The sequence below is a fragment of the Frankliniella occidentalis genome, unplaced genomic scaffold (assembly GCF_000697945.3).
Source record: "Frankliniella occidentalis isolate FOCC.00 unplaced genomic scaffold, Focc_3.1 Scaffold177, whole genome shotgun sequence".
NCBI lineage: Eukaryota > Metazoa > Arthropoda > Insecta > Thysanoptera > Thripidae > Frankliniella > Frankliniella occidentalis.
The window spans coordinates 556,714-562,653 of record NW_026267303.1 but is presented as its reverse complement, the minus strand read 5'-3'; the positions used below and the strand labels follow the sequence as shown (position 1 = coordinate 562,653).

Sequence of the window (5,940 nt, the reverse complement as noted above, 5' to 3'; positions counted from 1 at the left end):
TACAGAATTTGCTATTCGTGTACAATAAAAATGTTGCAGGCGCCAAAATAAGTTTCCAGCCTCTCTCGTCGCCCACCCCTCGCCATAGTATACCGGGGGGGGGGGGGGGGTAGTTCAGTGTTCGGCGAACCTGACGAGCCCCCGTTCTAGGGCGAAGCGCGTGCTCCCCTTCAAGCCGCTTTGATGTGTGAGTTTCATCAGCTTTCCATAGCTTTGCGCTCTCGCCAGCCTTAAATGCAGTTCAAGAGGTAAAAGCAGGAGAGAAAAATGGAGAGGAACCTGCATATGTACATACTTCATATTCTTTTTCTGTCTTCTCAACAGATCCACAGCAACAGCAGCGTGTGTTTTGTGTAGATAGGGAAAGGGGGAGAGGGAAGGAGGAGAGGGATGGGCTGCTGCAGGCTCGGCAGAGATTGATAGCTGCGAATCCCCATTATCTGCCCGTGAGGTTGAGGGGTTGAAATTAATAGAAATCAATATGAAGGCCCACGAGTGCCACGAAGCTTATTGTGAGCGACACGATACACTGTCATCCTCATCCTGTTACTGTTTTTTTTTTTTTTCACCCCCTGTCAGTATTCCTGCCGCGTAAAAACCTTTATAAGCTACTGACAACAGTTTTCATCAGTACTACGAAGTAATTGCTTTTTTTTAATTACGGTCTATTTCTCTTTTATCAGTGAGTTACTTACAGCAGGGGTCTCCGACTGGGCGATCCGAGCGGGCCGCACAGAGCTGAGTGAGAGAGAGAGATAGATGCGCTGTAAGAGAGGAGGCGGGCTGGACGTCCACCTACCGCCTGCCGAACGCCAGCCGCAAGCGATAGAATCTGAGCGCGTATGCGTACGAAAACGACAGGTGTGAGTGAGATGCTCTAACCGCGCTACGCTCCATCTCACGTCCACCTGCCGTTTTCGGACGCATGCTGGCAGCGACGCCCGCTCGCTGCCGGGCTGTGTCGCTTCTCGGCCGGCCCGGAGCGGCCCGCCTATATCTCCTATTGCGGCCCGACTCGCCCGACCGGCCCGCGGGCCGCGTGTCTGAGACCTATAACTCACAGCAATATACAGAATAAGTAAAAAAATTAGTCAGTTATCCTGCTGTGTGAAAACATTTCTAAGCCACTAATAATTAAATCAGTACAGGTCTGAGAGTGACGGGATACAACGGGGCAGTAGAAGGCATATGACAGGAAGGAGCCTGGTATGCACCACTAAAATGAAATATTTCTTTTCCATTTATTTATACTTTTAATTATTTCGGGCATTTTTTGGTCGGATGTTTGTAAGCTTTCGCGCGTGGTTTGCTGTTGTCTTTTTATTTGAAGCTGTTAAAAACGAGCCGCATTGAGAAGTGGTTCATTTGATCGTCAACGCCTGGACCCCACCGCTAGCCACCCCGCCGTCCGTGCTGCGCCATGCCGCTCCCGGCGCTCGGATTGCTCGTCAGGCTATTTGCTAGCTTTGTGTTTTGTATTCCTTTCACCTTTTATAGGGCCCTGCTCACGCCTGGGCTGATTTTGTTTGCGCTATTTGCTGGAAGTGCCTCATTCCGACCGCTGAGCCTGCATTTCCCTTTCCCAGTAACCTCCAACCGTTCTCCCTTTCTCGCAACGCGCAAACGTTTCCACTTTTTCTTTTAATTCGACCTTTGTACGGCGTATCCTCATCCTCCCTCCCCCCTTTGATTTTTAATTAGTGTTGTGTATACGCCTTTACGCAACGTTACATGCTTGGCAACGGGAAGCGAGAGAAGTAATCATCCTCTTCACCTCGCTGTGGCTGTGGCTGACACGGGTGGGAACGTGTGGCTATCGACGCCTCCACCAAGGAAAAGGTGCAGTGGCTTTAGTGGCTCAGATTTCGGCACTCAAGGCCAATAATAAGAGATACGCGCCGTCAAATTTCGTTGTGATGACCACTGAATATTTTTGGTACGCTTAGCGGGTAAATTTTACATTTTTTTATCACGCATTTTTGTTATTTGAAACTTTTTAATTTACATCGTTAATCAACGAACTGATTATCAATATTCATATTTACTGTAAAGTCACTTAAGTCACACATATAATCTGTAAGAATTACGAAAATTTTAAACCGAGATTTTTAACAACACAAAATCAACTTATTTCGCACTTGTACGACTTCACTATGCCTTTGTTAAATCAAGCATGGCATTTTTCAAATTTACAATTCAAAATCCAAACGGAGCGAGATCATGCCGCAATTTAAAATGTAATTTTTACCATAAAAGCCCCGAAATTTGGTCTTGGTCATGGAAACCTCCTGCGAGTTTTCACTGGAGTGCGGCCTCTGCCTCCCGAAGTCAGCGGATGTTTGAACTAAGCTTGCGAGACCAGGGCGACGGCCGCCGTACGTACACACGGAGGTGAGCGTGAGCGGCGCGAGGTGCGCCAGGGCAGCCAGGGCTGTGACCGGGGCGCGGCGGAAGCACTTGGGTATCGGCGAGCGCGGCGAGCGCCCCTCCCCCTCCCCCCCACACCCACACGCGGCTCTGCTACCCGCGGTGGGCTGCGAGCGAGCACCCCTCGGCCCTGCCCCAAACTAGACCACCCCTCCCTCGTACTCACCTTTCGCACGCTTACTCTTTAACATATGTCTATATCCTCTCTCGCTCTCTGGCGCGTGTGGCGCGGCGTGGGGGCCAACCACCGCCAACCACTTGCTGCGGATTGGTCTGATACGTCGTATAGCGCAACAACGGGCGATTTATACCCCTTTGCGCTACGCGCCACGGAATACAGAATTTGCTATTCGTGTACAATAAAAATGTTGCAGGCGCCAAAATAAGTTTCCAGCCTCTCTCGTCGCCCACCCCTCGCCATAGTATACCGTCGAAAAATTCTACTATACTATACACTTCAGTGCGTATGGGGAGCAGATCGCCTCCAGAGCGTCACCTTCGTGTTAGAGGATGTCCCTTATGCGTGGCGGCGACGATGCCCCCTCCCCTTCGCCGTTATGATTTCCCACCGGGCGCGCTGCTGCAGCTGCGCATTCCATTATCGCCCCCCCCCCCCCATACCCGGTGTCCCTCGCCGGCGCGATGCTTTCCGAGGGCTATTCAATATTAGTGGCCTGGTCTATGGTCCAGCTGAGGCGTTAGGCGAGGCGCGGGTTTGCGCAGCCGCTGCTCTGCGGGGCCGAGTGGCCGGGCGGCAGGCGTGTGGATGTCAGGCTGTGTGTCCGCCGTGCTGCTCCAGTGGCTGCAGGCGGGGGTCGAGGCTGGCTAGGGCAACAGACAATCGAGTCGGAGCAGCGCCGGGGAGCGCAAGAGGGCGGTGTGTGTAATCGGAAGGCATAAATTAGTACGGCAGTCGCGCGCTCCCGTCACTCCCTCTCCCTGAGCGTAAGCAAGCGAGTGCGTGAGAGCCGGGAGCCGGAGGCAAATGTCACTACGACTCAAGGCATACGCCCCACCTACCGTGTTTCCTAATTCCCATTTGCTCTTACTCGCACACACACACACACACGCGCTCTCCTCATTCTAATCACCTTCTAGACCGTCTGCGTTTGTTCTCCCGCTCTTCCCTCGACCGCCCCTCCCGCCCTCTTTCCCCCTCTTCATTCCTCTTTCACTCCTCCTGTCTCATTTTCCCTTCCGAGCGCCTACTGGTTTGAGGGTCGGCAACATGTCGCTCACGCTTGTATACCCCGTGGCCTATCGCGGACCGCCTTGATACCGCCTACTGGTTTGAGGGTCGGCAACATGTCGCACACGCGTGCTTACCCGGTGGCCTATCCTGGACCCTGCGGGCGCTTGACTGACTTCAGTTTACCTCGTGAAAAATTTCTTCGTTAATTTACAACGTATTTTGTTACAAAGATTCAGAAAATATGTTGTAAATTTACGACAGCAGCTAGTGAATAAATGGCCAGCTGATACGTGGCGCTTGTTTCTAAAGAATTCCTTTGTAAAAATTTCACAGTGCCGTCGGCTTCCGCTCCGGGTCATGTTGCGTTACTGCCATTGAGCAACAAGTGTCGGCCGCATTAAATCATCTGTTTGAGAGGGACCATACAACACAAATTTTTTCCCGCTTCTGTATAATTTTTAATTTAAATTTTAAATGACAACTCCCGTTTTTGTTTTTCAGGTTCACTTAGCCTGTCTTTGGTCACCACAAGCAGGACGTTCTGCCGTAGCAGCCTCGGGTAAGTTCCCGCAGCTGATGAGATGTTCCTTGTGGAAGGAACTGTTGGCAGTTCTGCAGCTGATGTGAAAGTACTGAAAATGGTAGAGCATATAGACTGTTTTGGCGTTTCACCTTTTAATGTCACTAAACTCCCACCCACCATTTTGTTTTGTCGTGCGTCGTGCAATTGTCTCGCAGCCCATTGTTTCCCCACTCTTTATAACCATTCCATTCTACCGTTTTAGAATGCATTGAGAGCTGCCAATGGTATTTTGGCCACGGCGACCTTTTTTTTCGGAGAGGGTATCACGGATTGTTCCAAAGCCACAATGGAGCGGCCACGCGGTTGGACCTGAGCGAGCTTTTATTGCAAAAAAATTATGTCAAGCGACGCAGTCGTAGGGGAGGGACATATTCAGCCGATAACGCGAATGAGGCAATAAGAGCTGAATTTTGATGCGGGGAGGAACGAGATTAGACGATGACACTTTTGTTCGTCGATAACCAATCTCCCCACCCCTCTTCCCCCCAATCCCCTGCCCTTCTCCTGAAATGAATAAGTGAGAGAGGGGCTAAGAGGAATGATAAGAGGAAAACTTTATTCTTTCCTCTGACATCACCGAGTCGTTTTTATCTGTCCGTGTGGCGTTCACTTGCTTTAAGTCATGTAAAAACTCTTATTAATCTTTGCCATCGTTATTGACTACTAACACTCTCAAATTGTTTATTATCAAATCATTATTGGTCTTAGTTAGTAAATGTGTAAAGAAAAAATGTCGTGTACGACTTAGGAGCCATCCATCAAGTACGTCCGTCATTCGCCGTTACGAGCCTGCTAAGCTCAGACTCTGCAAGCCCTCCTGACTCCTGGTAGGTAGGCAACACCTTGGCTGCAGGGCATACGTGTATTGCGGGGTGGCCTACCCCGAGTTTTGCAGGCGCCGGGCGCCTGTAATTTGCCGAACGAATCCGAATAAATCGATCGTACTTTCATTACACTGATAAATAAAGTGTGCAACTGACACACACTTTAAGGTGTTTAACACCGTGTGGCACACTTCTATGTGTGCAACACAAGTTTTGAATAGTTGGAAGTGTTCAACGGGTGTGTTGCACACTTTTAAATGTTCAACCTGGCCGACGAGCACTATAGCTCAACGCTCAAGTTGAACACTAAAAAGTGTGCAACACACCTGTTGAACACTTCCAACTATTCAAATTTGTGTTGCACACATAGAAGTGTGCAACACGGTGTTAAACACCTTAAAGTGTGTGTCAGTTGCACACTTTATATATCAGTGTATGAACGATCCCTTAGGTTTTATTTGAAATTATTCGTTTTACAACTGTGTCCCGGTTAAAATTACCATCAACGTAGTCATACCATACTGTAGTGATTCATGACTGTTTATCGTTGACTAAGGTGGCTCTCACACGTGCTCGTAAAAATCAACAGAGTAAACGAAGATAGCTTTGGTCCATCATGTTGATTTTTTAATTAGTGTTACATGGCGATTACACTGTTAAAACAGTATCGTAAGAGCACCGCTCTTGGCTTTATCAGTGAGTGACGTTGCCAGCCAAGTTTTAATTGGAAAGAGAATGGGCGTCAATAGGGTCATATATACATCCAGACGACGCTACGTGTGTGTGTGTGTGTGTGTGTGTGTGCACGCGTATTTTCAACGGGTGAGAACGAGGCAGAGAAAGAGAAAGAGAGAGGAGTTAACCAGAGAATGAAGTTTGGAGAGAGAGAGAGAGAGAGAGAGAGAGAGAGAGAG

At 49.3% G+C, this 5,940-nt stretch overlaps 1 protein-coding gene across 2 annotated transcripts in view; it reads left to right on the top strand.

Moving 5' to 3' along the window:
• Positions 1–5,940, top strand: part of LOC127750358 (probable G-protein coupled receptor No18) — an 87,744-nt gene that overhangs the window by 40,223 nt on the left and 41,581 nt on the right. For both annotated transcript variants that reach the window (XM_052271871.1, XM_052271870.1), the window contains exon 2: positions 4,121–4,178. The gene's annotated coding sequence lies outside the window, so the exon portion shown is untranslated. The remainder of the gene's footprint in view (positions 1–4,120; positions 4,179–5,940) is intronic.